Source organism: Oncorhynchus mykiss, chromosome 17 (assembly GCF_057628025.1).
Source record: "Oncorhynchus mykiss isolate SJ-2025 chromosome 17, ASM5762802v1, whole genome shotgun sequence".
NCBI classification, from domain to species: Eukaryota; Metazoa; Chordata; class Actinopteri; order Salmoniformes; family Salmonidae; genus Oncorhynchus; species Oncorhynchus mykiss.
Window position 1 is genome coordinate 67616938 of NC_143038.1, and position 24604 is coordinate 67641541.

Below are 24604 nucleotides of genomic sequence, written 5' to 3' on the forward strand. Positions count from 1 at the left end.
TTACCAACCAGTGTGTAATACCAACAAGTGTGTAATACCAACCAGTGTGTAATACCAACCAGTGTGTATTACCAACCAGTGTGTATTACCAACCAGTGTGTAATACCAACCAGTGTGTATTACCAACCAGTGTGTATTACCAACCAGTGTGTATTACCAACCAGTGTGTAATACCAACCAGTGTGTATTACCAACCAGTGTGTATTACCAACCAGTGTGTAATACCAACCAGTGTGTAATACCAACCAGTGTGTATTACCAACCAGTGTGTATTACCAACCAGTGTGTAATACCAACCAGTGTGTAATACCAACCAGTGTGTATTACCAACCAGTGTGTATTACCAACCAGTGTGTATTACCAACCAGTGTGTATTACCAACCAGTGTGTATTACCAACCAGTGTGTAATACCAACCAGTGTGTAATACCAACCAGTGTGTAATACCAACCAGTGTGTATTACCAACCAGTGTGTATTACCAACCAGTGTGTAATACCAACCAGTGTGTATTACCAACCAGTGTGTATTACCAACCAGTGTGTAATACCAACCAGTGCTTGTGTAATACCAACCAGTGTGTAATACCAACCAGTGTGTATTACCAACCAGTGTGTATTACCAACCAGTGTGTAATACCAACCAGTGTGTATTACCAACCAGTGTGTATTACCAACCAGTGTGTAATACCAACCAGTGTGTATTACCAACCAGTGTGTAATACCAACCAGTGCTTGTGTATTACCAACCAGTGTGTAATACCAACCAGTGTGTATTACCAACCAGTGTGTAATACCAACCAGTGTGTAATACCAACCAGTGTGTAATACCAACCAGTGTGTATTACCAACCAGTGCTTGTGTAATACCAACCAGTGCTTGTGTAATACCAACCAGTGTGTAATACCAACCAGTGTGTAATACCAACCAGTGTGTAATACCAACCAGTGTGTATTACCAACCAGTGCTTGTGTAATACCAACCAGTGCTTGTGTATTACCAACCAGTGTGTAATACCAACCAGTGTGTATTACCAACCAGTGTGTAATACCAACCAGTGTGTAATACCAACCAGTGTGTAATACCAACCAGTGTGTATTACCAACCAGTGCTTGTGTAATACCAACCAGTGCTTGTGTAATACCAACCAGTGTGTAATACCAACCAGTGTGTAATACCAACCAGTGTGTATTACCAACCAGTGCTTGTGTAATACCAACCAGTGCGTGGGTTTATCCCTGTGGGTTTACTCTAATACTGTAATACTGTTTGCCATACAGTTGAATTAAGATCTGTAATCTCTTGTATAATCCCCTATTGGGATTAGGGGAAATTAATTATAACATTAGAGAACATTACGCCAAAAAAGAGTACTGGCAGTTTATTTTTCTTTTTTTTTTTAGGAAACTTTGAAACTGAGACTTCAAGAAAATTCAGCAAGTTGCGATTCTGTCAAAGGAAGGACTTTTGTTTTTGGTCAGAAGAGAAAGGGCTTGACAGTTCCATTACATTTGCTGTGACACTTGGTGAAAGCACAAGACATAACCCCTGGAGACAACCATGCTTTGAGTAGAAACTACTAATGGGTTGACTAAGAATGTAGTCTGTTTTTGAGGGAGAAAACTGTCACAGATGGTTCTACATGGTACCCAAAAGAGTCTATTTTTGAGGGAGAAAACTGTCACAGAGGGTTCTACATGGAACCCAAAAGAGTCTGTTTTTGCGGGAGAAAACTGCCACAGAGGGTTCTACACGGAACCCAAAAGAGTCTGTTTTGAGGGAGAAAACTGTCACAGAGGGTTCTACATGGAACCCAAAAGAGTCTGTTTTGAGGGAGAAACTGTCACAGAGGGTTCTACATGGAACCCAAAAGAGTTCTAGCGGCAACCAAAAGGGTTCTACCTGGAACCAAAAATGGTTCTCCTATGGGGACAGTTGAAGAACCCTTTTGGAACCCTTTTTTTCCTAAGTGTGTACCTAAAGCAGCTCCAAACACAGCGGTGCACCGTCGATCAAAACTCATTTTATAGTCAGTCTCCTCTTCCCCTGAGTCTCTATCCAATCTATAGTCTCCTCTTCCCCTGAGTCTCTATCCAATCTATAGTCTCCTCTTCCCCTGAGTCTCTATCCAATCTATAGTCTCCTCTTCCCCTGAGTCTCTATCCAATCTATAGTCTCCTCTTCCCCTGAGTCTCTATCCAATCTATAGTCTCCTCTTCCCCTGAGTCTCTATCCAATCTATAGTCTCCTCTTCCCCTGAGTCTCTATCCAATCTATAGTCTCATCTTCCCCTGAGTCTCTATCCAATCTATAGTCTCCTCTTCCCCTGAGTCTCTATCCAATCTATAGTCTCCTCTTCCCCTGAGTCTCTATCCAATCTATAGTCTCCTCTTCACCTGAGTCTCTATCCAATCTATAGTCTCCTCTTCCCCTGAGTCTCTATCCAATCTATAGTCTCCTCTTCCCCTGAGTCTCTATCCAATCTATAGTCTCCTCTTCCCCTGAGTCTCTATCCAATCTATAGTCTCCTCTTCCCCTGAGTCCCTATCCAATCTATAGTCTCCTCTTCCCCTGAGTCTCTATCCAATCTATAGTCTCCTCTTCCCCTGAGTCCCTATCCAATATATAGTCTCCTCTTCCCCTGAGTCTCTATCCAATCTATAGTCTCCTCTTCCCCTGAGTCTCTATCCAATCTATAGTCTCCTCTTCCCCTGAGTCTCTATCCAATCTATAGTCTCCTCTTCCCCTGAGTCTCTATCCAATCTATAGTCTCCTCTTCCCCTGAGTCTCTATCCAATCCATAGTCTCCTCTTCCCCTGAGTCCCTATCCAATCTATAGTCTCCTCTTCCCCTGAGTCTCTATCCAATCTATAGTCTCCTCTTCCCCTGAGTCTCTATCCAATCTATAGTCTCCTCTTCCCCTGAGTCTCTATCCAATCTATAGTCTCCTCTTCCCCTGAGTCCCTATCCAATCTATAGTCTCCTCTTCCCCTGAGTCTCTATCCAATCTATAGTCTCCTCTTCCCCTGAGTCCCTATCCAATCTATAGTCTCCTCTTCCCCTGAGTCTCTATCCAATCTATAGTCTCCTCTTCCCCTGAGTCTCTATCCAATCTATAGTCTCCTCTTCCCCTGAGTCTCTATCCAATCTATAGTCTCCTCTTCCCCTGAGTCTCTATCCAATCTATAGTCTCCTCTTCCCCTGAGTCTCTATCCAATCCATAGTCTCCTCTTCCCCTGAGTCCCTATCCAATCTATAGTCTCCTCTTCCCCTGAGTCTCTATCCAATCTATAGTCTCCTCTTCCCCTGAGTCTCTATCCAATCTATAGTCTCCTCTTCCCCTGAGTCTCTATCCAATCTATAGTCTCCTCTTCCCCTGAGTCTCTATCCAATCTATAGTCTCCTCTTCCCCTGAGTCTCTATCCAATCTATAGTCTCCTCTTCCCCTGAGTCTCTATCAAATCTATAGTCTCCTCTTCCCCTGAGTCTCTATCCAATCTATAGTCTCCTCTTCCCCTGAGTCTCTATCCAATCTATAGTCTCCTCTTCCCCTGAGTCTCTATCCAATCTATAGTCTCCTCTTCCCCTGAGTCTCTATCCAATCTATAGTCTCCTCTTCCCCTGAGTCTCTATCCAATCTATAGTCTCCTCTTCCCCTGAGTCTCTATCCAATCTATAGTCTCCTCTTCCCCTGAGTCTCTATCCAATCTATAGTCTCCTCTTCCCCTGAGTCTCTATCCAATCTATAGTCTCCTCTTCCCCTGAGTCTCTATCCAATCTATAGTCTCCTCTTCCCCTGAGTCTCTATCCAATCTATAGTCTCCTCTTCCCCTGAGTCTCTATCCAATCTATAGTCTCCTCTTCCCCTGAGTCTCTATCCAATCTATAGTCTCCTCTTCCCCTGAGTCTCTATCCAATCTATAGTCTCCTCTTCCCCTGAGTCTCTATCCAATCTATAGTCTCCTCTTCCCCTGAGTCTCTATCCAATCTATAGTCTCCTCTTCCCCTGAGTCTCTATCCAATCTATAGTCTCCTCTTCCCCTGAGTCTCTATCCAATCTATAGTCTCCTCTTCCCCTGAGTCCCTATCCAATCTATAGTCTCCTCTTCCCCTGAGTCTCTATCCAATCTATAGTCTCCTCTTCCCCTGAGTCCCTATCCAATCTATAGTCTCCTATTCCCCTGAGTCTCTATCCAATCTATAGTCTCCTCTTCCCCTGAGTCTCTATCCAATCTATAGTCTCCTCTTCCCCTGAGTCTCTATCCAATCTATAGTCTCCTCTTCCCCTGAGTCTCTATCCAATCTATAGTCTCCTCTTCCCCTGAGTCTCTATCCAATCTATAGTCTCCTCTTCCCCTGAGTCTCTATCCAATCTATAGTCTCCTCTTCCCCTGAGTCTCTATCCAATCTATAGTCTCCTCTTCCCCTGAGTCTCTATCCAATCTATAGTCTCCTCTTCCCCTGAGTCTCTATCCAATCTATAGTCTCCTCTTCCCCTGAGTCTCTATCCAATCTATAGTCTCCTCTTCCCCTGAGTCTCTATCCAATCTATAGTCTCCTCTTCCCCTGAGTCTCTATCCAATCTATAGTCTCCTCTTCCCCTGAGTCTCTATCCAATCTATAGTCTCCTCTTCCCCTGAGTCTCTATCCAATCTATAGTCTCCTCTTCCCCTGAGTCTCTATCCAATCTATAGTCTCCTCTTCCCCTGAGTCTCTATCCAATCTATAGTCTCCTCTTCCCCTGAGTCTCTATCCAATCTATAGTCTCCTCTTCCCCTGAGTCTCTATCCAATCTATAGTCTCCTCTTCCCCTGAGTCTCTATCCAATCTATAGTCTCCTCTTCCCCTGAGTCTCTATCCAATCTATAGTCTCCTCTTCCCCTGAGTCCCTATCCAATCTATAGTCTCCTCTTCCCCTGAGTCTCTATCCAATCTATAGTCTCCTCTTCCCCTGAGTCTCTATCCAATCTATAGTCTCATCTTCCCCTGAGTCTCTATCCAATCTATAGTCTCCTCTTCCCCTGAGTCTCTATCCAATCTATAGTCTCCTCTTCCCCTGAGTCTCTATCCAATCTATAGTCTCCTCTTCACCTGAGTCTCTATCCAATCTATAGTCTCCTCTTCCCCTGAGTCTCTATCCAATCTATAGTCTCCTCTTCCCCTGAGTCTCTATCCAATCTATAGTCTCCTCTTCCCCTGAGTCTCTATCCAATCCATAGTCTCCTCTTCCCCTGAGTCCCTATCCAATCTATAGTCTCCTCTTCCCCTGAGTCTCTATCCAATCTATAGTCTCCTCTTCCCCTGAGTCTCTATCCAATCTATAGTCTCCTCTTCCCCTGAGTCTCTATCCAATCTATAGTCTCCTCTTCCCCTGAGTCTCTATCCAATCTATAGTCTCCTCTTCCCCTGAGTCTCTATCCAATCTATAGTCTCCTCTTCCCCTGAGTCTCTGCAATCTATAGTCTCTTCTTCCCCTGAGTCTCTATCCAATCTATAATCTCCTCTTCCCCTGAGTCTCTATCCAATCTATAGTCTCCTCTTCCCCTGAGTCTCTATCCAATCTATAGTCTCCTCTTCCCCTGAGTCTCTATCCAATCCATAGTCTCCTCTTCCCCTGAGTCCCTATCCAATCTATAGTCTCCTCTTCCCCTGAGTCTCTATCCAATCTATAGTCTCCTCTTCCCCTGAGTCTCTATCCAATCTATAGTCTCCTCTTCCCCTGAGTCTCTATCCAATCTATAGTCTCCTCTTCCCCTGAGTCCCTATCCAATCTATAGTCTCCTCTTCCCCTGAGTCTCTATCCAATCTATAGTCTCCTCTTCCCCTGAGTCCCTATCCAATCTATAGTCTCCTCTTCCCCTGAGTCTCTATCCAATCTATAGTCTCCTCTTCCCCTGAGTCTCTATCCAATCTATAGTCTCCTCTTCCCCTGAGTCTCTATCCAATCTATAGTCTCCTCTTCCCCTGAGTCTCTATCCAATCTATAGTCTCCTCTTCCCCTGAGTCTCTATCCAATCCATAGTCTCCTCTTCCCCTGAGTCCCTATCCAATCTATAGTCTCCTCTTCCCCTGAGTCTCTATCCAATCTATAGTCTCCTCTTCCCCTGAGTCTCTATCCAATCTATAGTCTCCTCTTCCCCTGAGTCTCTATCCAATCTATAGTCTCCTCTTCCCCTGAGTCTCTATCCAATCTATAGTCTCCTCTTCCCCTGAGTCTCTATCCAATCTATAGTCTCCTCTTCCCCTGAGTCTCTATCAAATCTATAGTCTCCTCTTCCCCTGAGTCTCTATCCAATCTATAGTCTCCTCTTCCCCTGAGTCTCTATCCAATCTATAGTCTCCTCTTCCCCTGAGTCTCTATCCAATCTATAGTCTCCTCTTCCCCTGAGTCTCTATCCAATCTATAGTCTCCTCTTCCCCTGAGTCTCTATCCAATCTATAGTCTCCTCTTCCCCTGAGTCTCTATCCAATCTATAGTCTCCTCTTCCCCTGAGTCTCTATCCAATCTATAGTCTCCTCTTCCCCTGAGTCTCTATCCAATCTATAGTCTCCTCTTCCCCTGAGTCTCTATCCAATCTATAGTCTCCTCTTCCCCTGAGTCTCTATCCAATCTATAGTCTCCTCTTCCCCTGAGTCTCTATCCAATCTATAGTCTCCTCTTCCCCTGAGTCTCTATCCAATCTATAGTCTCCTCTTCCCCTGAGTCTCTATCCAATCTATAGTCTCCTCTTCCCCTGAGTCTCTATCCAATCTATAGTCTCCTCTTCCCCTGAGTCTCTATCCAATCTATAGTCTCCTCTTCCCCTGAGTCTCTATCCAATCTATAGTCTCCTCTTCCCCTGAGTCTCTATCCAATCTATAGTCTCCTCTTCCCCTGAGTCCCTATCCAATCTATAGTCTCCTCTTCCCCTGAGTCTCTATCCAATCTATAGTCTCCTCTTCCCCTGAGTCCCTATCCAATCTATAGTCTCCTATTCCCCTGAGTCTCTATCCAATCTATAGTCTCCTCTTCCCCTGAGTCTCTATCCAATCTATAGTCTCCTCTTCCCCTGAGTCTCTATCCAATCTATAGTCTCCTCTTCCCCTGAGTCTCTATCCAATCTATAGTCTCCTCTTCCCCTGAGTCTCTATCCAATCTATAGTCTCCTCTTCCCCTGAGTCTCTATCCAATCTATAGTCTCCTCTTCCCCTGAGTCTCTATCCAATCTATAGTCTCCTCTTCCCCTGAGTCTCTATCCAATCTATAGTCTCCTCTTCCCCTGAGTCTCTATCCAATCTATAGTCTCCTCTTCCCCTGAGTCTCTATCCAATCTATAGTCTCCTCTTCCCCTGAGTCTCTATCCAATCTATAGTCTCCTCTTCCCCTGAGTCTCTATCCAATCTATAGTCTCCTCTTCCCCTGAGTCTCTATCCAATCTATAGTCTCCTCTTCCCCTGAGTCTCTATCCAATCTATAGTCTCCTCTTCCCCTGAGTCTCTATCCAATCTATAGTCTCCTCTTCCCCTGAGTCTCTATCCAATCTATAGTCTCCTCTTCCCCTGAGTCTCTATCCAATCTATAGTCTCCTCTTCCCCTGAGTCTCTATCCAATCTATAGTCTCCTCTTCCCCTGAGTCTCTATCCAATCTATAGTCTCCTCTTCCCCTGAGTCTCTATCCAATCTATAGTCTCCTCTTCCCCTGAGTCCCTATCCAATCTATAGTCTCCTCTTCCCCTGAGTCTCTATCCAATCTATAGTCTCCTCTTCCCCTGAGTCTCTATCCAATCTATAGTCTCATCTTCCCCTGAGTCTCTATCCAATCTATAGTCTCCTCTTCCCCTGAGTCTCTATCCAATCTATAGTCTCCTCTTCCCCTGAGTCTCTATCCAATCTATAGTCTCCTCTTCACCTGAGTCTCTATCCAATCTATAGTCTCCTCTTCCCCTGAGTCTCTATCCAATCTATAGTCTCCTCTTCCCCTGAGTCTCTATCCAATCTATAGTCTCCTCTTCCCCTGAGTCTCTATCCAATCCATAGTCTCCTCTTCCCCTGAGTCCCTATCCAATCTATAGTCTCCTCTTCCCCTGAGTCTCTATCCAATCTATAGTCTCCTCTTCCCCTGAGTCTCTATCCAATCTATAGTCTCCTCTTCCCCTGAGTCTCTATCCAATCTATAGTCTCCTCTTCCCCTGAGTCTCTATCCAATCTATAGTCTCCTCTTCCCCTGAGTCTCTATCCAATCTATAGTCTCCTCTTCCCCTGAGTCTCTGCAATCTATAGTCTCTTCTTCCCCTGAGTCTCTATCCAATCTATAATCTCCTCTTCCCCTGAGTCTCTATCCAATCTATAGTCTCCTCTTCCCCTGAGTCTCTATCCAATCTATAGTCTCCTCTTCCCCTGAGTCTCTATCCAATCTATAGTCTCCTCTTCCCCTGAGTCTCTATCCAATCTATAGTCTCCTCTTCCCCTGAGTCTCTATCCAATCTATAGTCTCCTCTTCCCCTGAGTCTCTATCCAATCTATAGTCTCCGCTTCCCCTGAGTCTCCATCCAATCTATAGTCTCCTCTTCCCCTGAGTCTCTGCAATCTATAGTCTCTTCTTCCCCTGAGTCTCTATCCAATCTATAATCTCCTCTTCCCCTGAGTCTCTATCCAATCTATAGTCTCCTCTTCCCCTGAGTCTCTATCCAATCTATAGTCTCCTCTTCCCCTGAGTCTCTATCCAATCTATAGTCTCCTCTTTCCCTGAGTCTCTATCCAATCTATAGTCTCCTCTTTCCCTGAGTCTCTATCCAATCTATAGTCTCCTCTTCCCCTGAGTCTCTATCCAATCTATAGTCTCCTCTTCCCCTGAGTCTCTATCCAATCTATAGTCTCCTCTTCCCCTGAGTCTCTATCCAATCTATAGTCTCCTCTTTCCCTGAGTCTCTATCCAATCTATAGTCTCATCTTCCCCTGAGTCCCTATCCAATCTATAGTCTCCTCTTCCCCTGAGTCTCTATCCAATCTATAGTCTCCTCTTCCCCTGAGTCTCTATCCAATCTATAGTCTCCTCTTCCCCTGAGTCTCTATCCAATTTATAGTCTTCTGTTCCCCTCTGTAACTCTGCCTCATCTCTTCTCTGCCTCATCTCTTCACCTCTATACAGCCTACTCTATGTTGCCTATCATCTCCTCTTCCTTCTTTGGGCTCGATTCAATCAGATCTGCTTTAGCTGACATCAGCATAGCGGTTGTTTTGGCGGTGTCAGGGGTGGAACTGCTTTACACTTCCTGCAGACCGTTTGCATCAAACTGTATGTGTTCTGACCATACCAACTCTACCCTCTACTCTCATTGGCAGGCAATCCACACAGCTGCGACTCATCTGCCGGACTAGGTTACTGCGTGTGTGGCACTGCATGCAGTGTATCTCATGCTTTGGATTTTTTCAACTTGTGCGTTGCTTTGCTGTGCAGTTTCAGACACAAAACACCAAAGAAGTTGTTAATGAGTAGTATGATTATTTTTGTTGGGATGTGGCGCATGGATTGTGAAGACTGTATAAAATGTATGTATGGTAATTACCTGTGTGCATGCATCTTTAGAGCTGTCAAATTCACAAGTAGCTCCCGGCATTACCCCTATAGTGGACATTGCCATTGGCTGCACAGGAGTCGCATTAACAGAAATCCCATGCAGCCTTGTTTAAAAGTTTAACACTGGAATCTGAGATGTGATCTACACCGCAATTAGGACGCTAGTGTTCCTCATTATTTAGACTAATGATTTTTCAATTTGAGCGTAATTATTTCTATATCGTCTAAACTTTCTTGTTACCAACTCTACCCTCTACTCTTATTTTAACAACTCTACCATCTACTCTTATCTTACCAACTCTATCCTCATCTTACCAACTCTACCCTCATCTTACCAACTCTACCCTCATCTTACCAACTCTACCCTCTACTCTTATCTTACCAACTCTACCCTCATCTTATCAACTCTACCCGCATCTTACCAACTCTACCCTCTACCTTCTCCTATCTTCCTTCTCTTCAACTTTATCTATACAACTCTCCTTGCACCTGTCTCTGTCCATCTTCTCCCTCCGTGTCCAGGGAAGCTTTCACACATCTGCCTCTCTCTCTCCCTCTCTCCATACCACAACTCCTACACTTCTCTTAGCCATGTATCTCCCTCCATAATTTATAGCAGCCTTTTAATGTGATCCTGGCCTGGCCGTGTGGACACCATACATTCTCCCAGAGACTGTACTTTTCTTGGATTACACTCAGACTCATATTTCCACAGCTTACTCTGTCTCTGTGGAGGACAGGGAAATCAGTGTGTGAGTGTGCGAGTGTGTGTGTTTGTGCATGTATGTGTGTTTCCTCCCACAGACGGACCAAGTGGGTAGATGATTCACAGGACTGCAGTGCTCTATGGCACAGCACTGGGAGGACCACGGCCCCCTCTAGGGAGACGGGACAACACAGTCATCGGGGAGATGGAGATATCTTCTGTGATAGTTTGCGCTGGCATTGTGAAGACCTACAAAATGTTCAGATGAGAATTGAACTTTTACTTGATCTTCAAATTTGATTAATGCAACTTTAGCTGCTTGTTTGTTAGGCAGAATTAGGCTTGATTAGAGTTAACTGAACACTATTTTTTTGTTATTCCAGATTAATTAAATTATTTATACCCAAGTAAATTATACCCAAGTAAATTCTCTCACCGCAGTAACGTTTAGAGCAGGGATCATCAACTAGATTCAGCCGTGGGCGTTTTTTCTCTTCTTGAGCAGATGGTCATGGGGCCGGAACATAATTACAAATCATTTGTAGACTGCAAATTGACCGCAAGAAACCCAAACAGACATCATATTTGACTAAAACATAATCATTTCAAACCCTTGGTTACATTTGTTAAACAAACACTTATTTGCAGCAGGGCCTTGTAAACCAAAAGTGTGTGTGATCTACATGACTTTAAACAGGTCCAACCGACCTCTCTGTTGTGCGTGTGAATACTTATTTCCCTAATTACAATCACTAAGGGCTGATTTACGGGTGTTTTTACAGTCTTTTATGATGTCCAAAAATAAATAAAATAAAATCCCCACCAGTTTGAGAAGCCTGGTCTAGAGCCTTTAGTTGGACTGTTTCTCTGGTTGCGGTGGACGCACAAAGCAAATCAAATGTCTTCGTCACATTATACAGTTTACAGCAGGTATAAAAGGTGCAGTGAAATGCCGATGTGTTTAGCTCCCTCAACAATGCCGTACATTAATCAATAATAACAGTAGTTTAACTGTTAGTTATAACTAATAGTCCTCGTAGTTATAATGGTCTGGATTAACAAGTATAGAGTGGATAGTGGAGTAATACTATATAATACAACCGCAGCGTGTGTGTGTGTGTGTGTGTGTGTGTGTGTGTGTGTGTGTGTGTGTGTGTGTGTGTGTGTGTGTGTGTGTGTGTGTGTGTGTGTGTGTGTGTGTGCACAGGTTCTGAGTGTGTGTATACAAGACTGTGTGTGTGTGTGTTTAAGGGTGTTGTCTGTAAAGGGTTGGACGTGTGGGTAGTCAGTGCAAATCATTAATACGGTTTGGATCGTCTCTAAGGTGCAGGTCTGTGCAGGGAGACAGCTAGTTGGAGCTTTTCAGCAGTCTGATGTCCTTGTGTTAGAAGCCTGTTGGTCCGAGACCCGATACTTCGATACTGATGCCAGATGGTAACAGAGTGAACAGTCTGTGGCTTGAGTCCTTGGCGATCTTCCTCAGACACCGGCCTTTCTCAGACACAGCCTGGTGTAGATGTCCTGGAGGGCAGGGACCTCGCCCCCAGTTATGTATTGGGCAGTTCACACCACCCTCTATAGAGCCTTCCGGTTGAGGGCCCTGTCAGGCGGTGATGCAGCCGATCAAGATGCTCTCAATTGTGCAGCTGTAGAACTTTAGGATCCGAGGGCCCATGCAGAATTCCTTCAGGAACCTGAGGTTGAAGAGGCGCACCTTCTTCACCAAGGTGGTGCTGTAATTGGACCAGTGGAGGCTCATCAGAGGAGGAAGAGGAGGACCATACTCCTCAGTGTAATTCATAAAAATAAAAATAGTGAACCATTAAAAGGTATCATTTTTAGATACAACTATACTAAATATATTCACGTCCCCAAATAATTGATTAAAACACACTGTTTGGAAACAGTAGCCTCAACAGTACTCTGTAGGGTAGCACCATGGTGTAACGGACATGTTGCCCACCCAATCAAAGGATCAGAGAATTATTCTAGTACTGAAAGCAAAAGCTACAGCTAGCTAGCACTGCAGTATATAAAATGTGGTGAGTATTTGACTCAAAGCGAGATAAAGACAATAGTTGAACAGTTTTGAACAAATTAATTAATATAAAAATCAAGGAGACGCAAGAGAGAGAGAGAGAGAGAGAGAGAGAGAGAGAGAGAGAGAGAGAGAGAGACAGAGAGAGAGAGAGAGAGAGAGAGAGAGAGAGAGAGAGAGAGCGGCAGAGAGAGAGGGAGAGAGAGAGAGAGAGAGAGAGAGAGAGGGAGAGAGAGAGAGAGAGAGAGAGAGAGAGAGAGAGAGAGAGAGAGAGAGAGAGAGAGAGAGAGGCAGAGAGAGAGGGAGAGAGATAGAGAGAGAGAGAGAGAGACACACACAGACAGAGAGAGAATGTCACCAGTGTATTAGATGGCACCACCCGAACACAGTGAGAGTTCTATCGATCGTATCAGTGTTAATGTGTTCATGAGTTAATGTGTTAATGTTTTGAATGTCTTCAGATTGCTTTCCCTTCCGCTCCTCCTGGTCTGTCTTCCTCACACATCACTTCCTCACACATCACTTCCTCACACATCACTTCCTCACGCATCACTTCCTCACGCATCACTTCCTCACACATCACTTCACAACACATCACTTCCTCACACATGAAGTGATGTGTGAGGAAGATATGTTTGAGGAAGTGATGTGTGAGGAAGTGATGTGTGAGGAAGATATGTGTGAGGAAGTGATGTGTGAGGAAGTGATGTGTGAGGAAGTGATGTGTGAGGAAGTGATGTGTGAGGAAGATATGTTTGAGGAAGTGATGTGTGAGGAAGTGATGTGTGAGGAAGTGATGTGTGAGGAAGTGATGTGTGAGGAAGATATGTTTGAGGAAGTGATGTGTGAGGAAGTGATGTGTGAGGAAGTGATGTGTGAGGAAGTGATGTGTGGTGAAGTGATGTGTGAGGAAGTGATGTGTGAGGAAGTGATTGTGAGGAAGTGATGTGTGAGGAAGTGATGTGTGAGGAAGTGATGTGTGAGGAAGTGATGTGTGAGGAAGTGATGTTTGAGGAAGTGATGTGTGAGGAAGTGATGTGTGAGGAAGTGATGTGTGAGGAAGATATGTGTGAGGAAGTGATGTGTGAGGAAGTGATGTGTGAGGAAGTGATGTGTGAGGAAGTGATGTGTGAGGAAGATATGTTTGAGGAAGTGATGTGTGAGGAAGTGATGTGTGAGGAAGTGATGTGTGAGGAAGTGATGTGTGAGGAAGTGATGTGTGAGGAAGATATGTTTGAGGAAGTGATGTGTGAGGAAGTGATGTGTGAGGAAGTGATGTGTGAGGAAGTGATGTGTGAGGAAGGGATGTGTGAGGAAGTGATGTGTGAGGAAGTGATGTGTGAGGAAGTGATGTGTGGTGAAGTGATGTGTGAGGAAGTGATGTGTGAGGAAGTGATGTGTGAGGAAGTGATGCGTGAGGAAGTGATGCGTGAGGAAGTGATGTGTGAGGAAGTGATGTGTGAGGAAGTGATGTGTGAGGAAGACAGACCAGGAGGAGCGGAAGGGAAAGCAATCTGAAGACATTCAAAACATTAACACATTAACTCATGAACACATTAACACTGATACGATCGATAGAACTCTCACTGTGTTCGGGTGGTGCCATCTAATACACTGGTGACATTCTCTCTCTGTCTGTGTGTGTCTCTCTCTCTCTCTCTCTCCCTGTGTTTCCGTCTCTGCAGTTCAGGTGTCCTCAAGTCGGTAATTGAAACTACTAATTCATTGAATTGTTGTAATCCTACCAATTTCAACGACGACACTTAAACCCAGGCTTATTTAGGATGGAATACATCCTCTGAGATGAGTCATCTACTTTCACAAGAGCTCCAGACTACTTAGAGGATATCATCATAGGCTTTTTACATTGGAATCAGAATGAGGGTTATTACCATAAGAGATAAAGACAGGATGATGGGCCTATTATGATGTAGTGCTATTCATTACAGTTGCAATCTATAAGCTTTGGTATGAGTGATTCACAAGAGCTAACATTAGAGCTATTTGTCAATACTAAAAACAGAAGAGAACAGGATACGTTTTCGTTGATATTAGCTTTGTACCAGAAAGGTTGAGGTTTGAGACGCTTTTCTGAGAGAAACCTGTCAAAATGTCAGCTAGAGAAAAGAGAGTCAAAGTGTCCATAGAGCATCTGATACAAAACCAACTAGCCTGCTAATATTGTTGCACTTGCTATGTCTATGACCTAGTTTATTAGTCTGTAACCTGATTTAACCTCCTACAGTCGATATCTGCACCCCCACAAAATCGAATTAGCATAATTTTAAAAATCCCATAAAAATCTGTCAGTTTAAGCTATATATATATATTTGTGCATTGGACGTGCCATTGGAACACAGGAGTGATGGTTGCTGATAATGGGCCTCTGTACGCCTATGTAGATATTCCAATTAAAAAATCTGCCATTTCCAGCTACAATAGTCATTTACAACATTAACAATGTCACTGTGTTTATGATCAATTTGATGTTATTTTAATGGACAAAAAAACATGCTTTTCTCTTTTCCAAGGAGACAACAACCTTACCTTTGTAACTTTGGGCAATCTGGTTTCAAGGCTTCCAGCCTCCCCCAAAACATGGCTGGCAAGTAGACAGGTCTGCCAGGGCTAACGGCCAGGGGCTCTGGTGTGGCATGGAGAAGGAGAGGTCAGTCAGGCACTGTGTGTGTGTGTGTGTGTGTGTGTGTGTGTGTGTGTGTGTGTGTGTGTGTGTGTGTGTGTGTGTGTGTGTGTGTGTGTGTGTGTGTGTGTGTGTGTGAGTGTGTGTGTGTGCGTGTGCGAGACAGAATGTTTGAAATTATACAATGACTCATGAGGACAAGTTTGCATCTGTTTATGGTATGAACTCTAAAATATTCTAATCCTTTTTAAAATCTCTTTCCCGTAAATCATTTGTGTTTGTTTATAATATACTACAACAGAAAGGGTTGTTTATTTTCTATAAAATTGATAAGAATCATTACCGTCAAATAGAAATCCAGCATATGTTCCGCCTCACACAAAAACATCTGAAATATTCACTGTGGGAGTACAAGAGACTACACTACTCCAGGCCTCTGAGCCCCAAATGAAGACATACAGGGAGAGACTCCGGATATGGGGGAGATAGTTTTACTAAATTATCCTTTTGTCTTCAGACAGTCATGTCTCCATGGACCTTGTCTCAACTTCCACGTGAGACATTAACGGGAAGTTACAGCCAGGTCTTTTCTTTGCCTGAAGGATGTTTATCTTCAACGTGGCTCACTTAGTGGATTTACACGTCTCACAGTTTTACACTTAGATATGGAATGTACTCAGACAGCAGGGTGTTCACAATATACTGGTAAGTTAGAGATCATGTTTCATAGTCGAGCTGACAAGGTACAAATCTGTCGTTCTGCCCCTGAACAAGGCAGTTAACCCACTGTTCCTAGGCCGCCATTGAAAATAAGAATTGGTTCTTAACTGACTTGCCTAGTTAAATAAAGGTTAAATAAATAGGAGTTGGTGGTATACTGTATCACTGCTGAAGCCTATTAGTATGTCAATAACCTTCTGTAAAACCTTCTCTGTTTCGACCTCATTAATGCACTCACAGCCTTTTTACATCAATAAATAAAGGCTGTCTCAAGTGGCCCGTTCCTATTAAGAATGCTTATAATAAGTAAAATAATGCATCGCTGTCCGTGACAGAAAGCCATTGCTCTGCTCAAGAGCAGGAAAACCACTTAGCCAAGTTTGAATTAGATTCAATAACAATTATCTATCCACTCAGGGGCAATTGAGTTTAAGACTGGGTTTTCCAGCTTGTTCGAAGACAATTGTTCCCAAGTTTCTATTTGGAGCAGAGCCCATAATCTTTAAATGCCAAAGCAACGCTATCTCCTGTCGTACTGCCAGTTACACATTTTTTTTGTTTTGTTTATTTAACTAGGCAAGTCAGTTAAGAACAAATTCTTATTTACAATGACGGCCTAACTCAAACCCTTACCCGGACAACGCTGGGCCAATTGTGCGCCGCCCTATGGGACTCCTAAACACGGCCGGTTGTGATACAGCCTGGAATCTAACCAGGGTCTGTAGTGCTTTAAACCGCTGCGCCACTTGGGAGCCCTTCATCATCACACTGACAGAAAACAGAGTGGTCAGTTATTTCTTTATTCATGACAGTTCTATGCTTATGCATTAGTTAACCTTACTCACAGGTACTGTACTGTATACACATCCATCTCCCTAAGTTATGTTGGCTTTCCACCACGATAGGTGAATTAACCTGACAGGCAGTCAGTTGAATCATTGAGCCCTATACACAAAGTCAGTCTCAAATATGTCTGGCCAGTTATTTATGATTTTCAGTAAGAGTCTGTGTGTGTATACAGTTGAAGTTCGGAAGTTTACATACACTTAGGTTGGAGTCCTTAAAACTTGTTTTTCAACCACTCCACAATCTTCTTGTTAACAAACTATAGTTTTGGCAAGTCGGTTAGGACATCTATTTTGTGCATGACACAAGTAATTTTTCCAACAATTGTTTACAGACAGAATATTTCACTTATAATTCACTGTATCACAGTTCCAGTGGGTCAGAAGTTTACATACACTAAGTTGACTGTGCCTTTAAACAGCTTGGAAAATTCCAGAAAATGATGTCATGGCTTTAGAAGCTTCTGTTAGGCTAATTGACATAATTTGTGTCAAATGGAGGTGTACCTGTGGATGTATTTCAAGGCCTACCTTCAAACTCAGTGTCTCCTTGCTTGACATCATGGGAAAATCTAAAGAAATCAGCCAAGACCTCAGAAAAACAAGTGTAGACCTCCACAAGTCTGGTTCATCCTTGGGAGCAATTTCCAAATGCCTGAAGGTACCACGTTCATCTGTACAAACAATAGTATGCAAGTATAAACACCATGGGACCACGCAGCCGTCATACCGCTCAGGAAGGAGACACGTTCTGTCTCCTAGAGATGAACGTACTTTGGTGCGAAAAGTGCAAATCAATCCCAGAACAACAGCGAAGGACCTTGTGAAGATGCTGGAGGAAACAGGTACAAAAGTATCTATATCCACAGTAAAACGAGTCCTATATCGACATAACCTGAAAGGCTGCTCAGGAGGGAAGAAGCCACTGCTCCAAAACCACCATAAAAATGCCAGACTACGGTTTGCAACTGCACATGGGGACAAAGATCATACTTTTTGGAGAAATGTCCTCTGGTCTGATGAAACAAAAACAGAACTGTTTGGCCATAATGACCATGGTTATGTTTGGAGGAAAAATAGGGAGGCTTGCAAGCTGAAGAACACCATCCCAACCCTGAAGTATGGGGGTGGCAGCATCATGTTGTGGGGTGCTTTGCTGCAGGAAGGACTGGTGCACTTCACAAAATAGATGGCATCACGAGGAGCGAAAATTAAGTGGATATATTGAAGCGACATCTAAAGACATCAGTCAGGAAGTTAAAGCTTGGTTGCAAATGGGTCTTCCAAATGGACAATGACCCCAAGCATACTTCCAAAGTTGTGTCAAAATGGCTTAAGGACAACAAAGTCAAGGTATTGGGGTGGCCATCACAAAGCCCTGACCTCAATCCTATAGAACATTTGTGGGCAGAACTGAAAAAGTGTGTGCGAGCAAGGAGGCCTACAAACCTGACTCAGTTACACCAGCTCTGTCAGGATGAATGGCCCAATTTCACACAACTTATTGTGGGGAGCTTGTGGAAGGCTACCGGAAACATTTGACCCAAGTTAAACAATTTAAAAGCAATGCTACCAAATACTAATTGAATGTATGTAAACTTCTGGCCCACTGGGAATGTGATGCAAGAAATAAAATATGAAATAAATAATTCTCTCTACTATTATTCTGACATTTCACATTCTTAAAATAAAGTGGTGATCCTAACTGTGGGGCAGCAGGTAGCCTAGTGGTTAGAGTGTTGGACTAGTAACCGTAACTTTGCAAGCTCGAATCCCCGAGCTGACAAGGTAAAAACCCACTGTTCCTAGGTCGTCATTTAAAATAAGAATTTGTTCTTTACTGACTTGCCTAGTTAAATAAACGTTTAAAAAAAGCTGCCATAAAACAGGGAATTTTCACTAGGATTAAATGTCAGGAATTGTGAAAAACTGAGTTTGGCGGTGTATGTAATGTGTATGTAAAATGTATAAGGTGTATGTACATTTCTGACTTCAACTGTAAGTGTTTAGGCCAAGAGAGAGAGTGAAAGAGAGAAACATATATCCATGTACAGATATAAACATTAGGAACACCTGATCTGTCCATGACATTGACTGACCAGGTGAAAGCTATGATCCCTTATTGATGTCTCTTGTTAAATCCACTTAAATCAGTGTAGATGAAGGGGAGGAGACAGGCTAAGGAAGTATTTTTAAGATACCTTAGTAGAAAATGACTGAAGTACAAGTGAAAGTCACCCAGTAAAATACTACTTGAGTAAAAGTCTAAAAGTATTCCGTTTTAAATACACTTAAGAAACAAAAGTAAATGTAATTGCTAAAATATACTTAAGTATCAAAAGTAAAAGTATAAATAATTTCAAATTCCTTATATTAAGCAAACCAGACAGCACAATTTTCTTGTTTTTTAAATTTACAGATAGCCGGGGGCACACTCCAACACTCAGACACCGTGCTCACCATGACAACGTGAACTCGATTGGTCGGCAGTCTGCTGGGGTGGGGATATAAACGTTTCTTCCTATATTGGATTCCTATCTCCTTTCTATAATATCTCTGGCAAAGGCACCTTGCAATGCACCCTGGACTAAAGAGGCACACAAATAGGAAAAAATGTGCTGTTGCCAGAGATATATGTTAAATGACACATTTATGGAGGTAGGAATATCTAAATAAAAATACGATCAATGAATCATTCGAGAGAAGACATCCTCCCGACTTATGACATCGGCCAGTATTGAAATCTGACGTGTATTATAGACGTTTTCGCAAGCTAAAAAAGTGATATTCCTAATAGTGAGAGTGTAGTGACTTTATCACGGCTTTCTGCCTGCTGGGACGTGAATAACTCACATGAAAACATGAAATGACCCAGGGGATCGATAGAACATCACTCAGAGATGAACTAAAACAATATAACATTTAAAATGGGCGAACCTTTCCTTTAAGACATGGGATGTGAATGTGTGCAATTCAGAGGGTGAATGGGCAATACAAAATATTTAAGTGCCTTTGAACTGGGTATGTTAGTAGGTGCCAGGCGTACCAGTTTGTGTCAAGAACTGCAACGCTGCTGGGTTCTTCACGCTCAACAGTCTGTATGAAGATTGGTCCACCATGCAAAGGACATCTAGCTAACTTGTCACAACTATGGGAAGCAATGAAGTCAACATGGGCCTGTATCCCTATGTACAGCTTTCAACACCTTGTAAAGTGTCAATAATAGGAAAGTGTTCTTAATGTTTTGTACATTTGTATATATATGAGAGAGACGAGGAAGGACAAATAGAGCTAGAAATAGAGAGATGAGGAAAGAGAGAGAGAGAGCTTGCAAATTAAATCTAGAATTGGCTTCCTATTTCGCAGCAAAGCCTCCTTCACTCATGCTGCCAAATATACCTTCGTAAAACTGACTATCCTACCGATTCTTGACTTTGGGGATAGCCTCCAACACTCTACTCAGCATACAGGATGTAGTCTATCACAGTGCCATCCGTTTTGTCAACAAAGCTCCATATACTACCCACCACTGCAACCTGTATGCTATCGTTGGCTGGCCCTCGTACATATTCGTTGCCAAACCCACTGGCTCCACGTCATCTATAAGTCTTTGCTAGGTAAAGCCCTGCCTTATCTCAGCTCTCTGGTCACCATAGCAACACCCACCCGCAGCTTGTGCTCCAGCAGGTATATTTCACTGGTCATCCCCAAAGCCTTTGTCTGCCTCTCCTTCCAGTTCTCTGCTGCCATTGACTGGAACAAATTGCAAAATCACTGAAGCTGGAGACATATCTCCCTCTCAAACTTTAAGCATCAGCTGTCAGAGCAGCTTAACGATCACTGTACCTGTACACAGCCAATCTGTAAATAGCACACCCAACAACCTCATCCCCATATTGTTATTTATCTTCTTGCTGTTTTGCACCCCAGTATCTCTACTTGCACATCATCATCTGCACATCTATCACTCCAGTGATACATTTGCACACACTGTACATATATTTGTATATTGTGTTGTTGACTGTCGTTGATTGTGTTTGTAATTCTGTGTTGTTGTTTTTGTCACACTGCTTTGCTTTATCTTGGCCAGGTCGCAGTTGTAAATGAGAACTTGTTCTCAACTGGCTTACTTGGTTAAATAAAGTTGAAATACAAAAATAAATGTCCCATGGGAATTGTGCATCATCAGCATCCAGGACAATCATTCATGGCTAATTGGCACCCAGAGGTTTAATCTCCCACTAGTCAGTCAGGACCAAAACACACACATCAGCTGTTAGTAAAGGGAAGGAGACCACAGATAACGTCATGCTGAGACACATTAACTCACCTGTTAAGGGTCTACAGTAATAGAACACTTAGAACACATTAGTCATTGTGACAGACGCAGACTTCATCTTGCTGTTACAGTTGTGGCTACTCGTGGTAGAAAAGTGTTTGTGTGCGCGCGAGTGTGATCAGTTAACGTAATATCTGATTGTGAAGTAATTATTTCATTTGACCAGACCTGATCGCTAAACTTTTCTGTAATGATGCACCAGTAGACTGGTATTACAGGTTTTGCTTTTTCCATTTATGTTTTGAGGTTGGACTTTTAGCGCATTGGGCGCATCTATTGGTGTCACCTCTTTAGTCAGTATGTGTTACACCTGTGCTGGCTTGTCCATCTCGTTAGTTTGAAAATTTAGTGGACGCTCATGGTGGGTGTCTTTTAGGTCCCAGTTGTTTTTGCTATGCAACTTTTAGAACCCCTCTTAAAACCCCACCTGTTTTGTTTTGGTTGTTGTCATTGACTCTTTGTTAGTTCCCCTTTCTGTTTGAGCAACACTTTTGGTACCCCAATGAAATACTAATGAACACATTCATAACTCCCACCCTCCATTCATCCATCCATTCTTCATCCTTCAAGGTGCGCAGCAATTTGATGACTGAACCCTTGTTACTGTCCTAAATTTATCTGTTGGGTTGTACTGTATGTGTGTGGTGGTCTGTTGAAGCAATGGTATATGGCCTGTATAATGGAGGAGTCACATTCAATATTGATTTTGTTCTCCTTTTACAGACTCAAGCCTTCCCCTTTGGGGATGCGCTGCGTGGCGGGTTTGTGTGTTGGGGGAGACAGGGAAGGGAATCGAGGTTGACAGGAAATCCAGAGCAGCTCCAAACAAACAGCTGTTGGATCCATTTTACTACATTTAGCTGTAAACTGAAGCCAAGAGCAACAAGATAACAATCTGGGCTGATATCATAGCGTTAAAGTTCTCCCTAATAAAGGGAAAGGGGGATACCTAGTCAGTTGTTCAGCTGAATGCCTTCAACTGAAATGTGTCTTCCGCATTTAACCCAACCCCTCTGAATCATGAATATGACTAAGGGCTCAATTTAATCCGTAGCACCGAAGACCACACTAAATGAGCTGTATTGGGCCATTAGCAAACAAGGAAATGCTCATCCAGATGCAGCGATCCTCGTGGCCATCAGTCACTGGCTTCATTAATAAGTGCATCGGCGATGTTATCCCCACACGGACCATATGTACATATCCAAATCAGAAGCCATGGATTACAGGCAACATCTGCACTGAGCAAAAGGCTAGAGCTGCCGCTTTCAAGGAGCAGGACACTAACCTGGATGCTATAAGAAATCCTGCTATGCCCTCCGAAGAACCATCAAAAAGGCAAAGCGTCAATACAAGACTAAGCTCGAATCCTACTACACTGGCTCTGACACTCGTCGGATGTGGCAGGGCTTGCAAACGATCATGAATTACAAAAGGAAACCCAGCCACAAGCTGCCCAGTGACACGAGCCTACCAGGTTAGGTAAATGTCTTCTATGCTCGCTTCAAGGCAAGCAGCACTGAACCATGCATGAGAGCACCAGCTGTTCTGGAAAACTGTGTGATCACGCTCACCGTAGCCAATGTGAGTAAGACATTTAAACAGGTTAACATTCAGAAGGCCACAAGGCCAGAAGGATTACCAGGACATGTACCCCGACCAGCTGGCAAATGTCTTCATTGACATTTCAACCTCTGCATGACCCAGTCTGTAATACCTACACGTTTCTAGCAGACCACTATAGTCCCTGTGCCAAAGAATACCAAGGTAACCTGTCTAAATGACTTTCGCCCTGTAGCACACACATCTGTAGCCATGAAAAGTTTTGAAAGGCTGGTCATGGCTAACATCAACACCATCATCCCAGACACTGTGGACCCACTCCAATTCTCATACCGCCCCAACAGGTCCACAGAAGGAATACCTATGTGAGAATGCTGTTCATTGAAAGCAGCCCAGCGTTCAACACCCTGGTGCCCTCCAATCTCATCACTAAGCTAAGGACCGTGGGACTGAGCACCTCCCTATGCAACTGGATCCTGTACTTCCTGACGGGACGTTCCCAGGTGATGAGGGTAGGCAACAACACATCCGCCACGCTGACCCTCAACCCAAAGAGACTGTTGAATTAAAAAATATACAAAATCAGACTGACGATAGCTCACGGCGCCTAGAGACAAACAAATAAACAAACAAATAACAACAAAATGGTTAACACCCAAATACATTTGCAGTCTGCATCCATCTGTAACAGTCTAACCTCCTACACTGCACTTCTCATGAACAGTGTCATAAATCAGCTTGCCACATTACGTTAGAACACAGGAAACATGACTGGGCTACTCTGAGCTGAGGCACCGCACTGCCAGCGGCCATTTTGTGTCAAGTGGCGCATGGCTGGAAGCTGGCTGGCGTTTGGGTCTTTCAGCTCCACCGTCAGAACGATAAAACCAATGTTGTGTTAAGAATGTCATGACTAATGCACTTACTAGAGCACTGACTAACACACTGACTAGAGCACTGACTAGAGCACTAACGCACTGACTAACACACTGATTAGAGCACTGACTAGAGCACTGACTAGAACACTGACTAGAACACTGACTAATGCACTGACTAGAGCACTGACTAACACACTGATTAGAGCACTGACTAGAGCACTGACTAATGCACTGACTAGAGCACTGACTAGAGCACTGACTAGAGCACTGACTAGAGCACTGACTAGAGCACTGACTAATGCATTGACTAGAGCACTGACTAGAGCACTGACTACAGCACTGACTAGAGAACTGACTAACACACTGACTAGAGCACTGACTAGAGCACTGACTAGAGCACTGACTAATGCACTGACTAGAGCACTGACTAGAGCACTGACGAGAGCACTGACTAATGCACTGACTAGAGCACTGACTAGAGCACTTATGGAAATGGTGATATAAAGCGGCAAACACACACACACACACACAAACAGAAATGCACACACACATAAACATAAATGCATGCACACGAAAATGCACACACACACACACACACACACACACACACACACACACACACACACACACACACACACACACACACACACACACACACACACACACACACACACTGACTAGAGCACTGACTAGAGCACTAACGCACTGACTAACACACTGATTAGAGCACTGACTAGAGCACTGACTAGAACACTGACTAGAACACTGATTAGAGTACTGACTAAAGCACTGACTAACACACTGATTAGAGCACTGACTAACACACTGATTTGAGCACTGACCAGAGCACTGACTAGACAACTGACTAGAGCACTGACTAACACACTGATTAGAGCACTGACTAACACACTGATTAGAGCACTGACTAGAGCCCTGACTAGAGCACTGACTAACACACTGACTAGAGCACTGACTAACACACTGATTAGAGCACTTACTAGAGCACTGACTAACACACTGACTAGAGCACTGACTAGAGCACTAACGCACTGACTAACACACTGATTAGAGCACTGACTGGAGCACTGACTAGAACACTGACTAGAACACTGATTAGAGTACTGACTAAAGCACTGACTAACACACTGATTAGAGCACTGACTAGAGCACTGACTAGAACACTGACTAGAACACTGACTAATGCACTGACTAGAGCACTGACTAACACACTGATTAGAGCACTGACTAGAGCACTGACTAATGCACTGACTAGAGCACTGACTAGAGCACTGACTAGAGCACTGACTAGAGCACTGACTA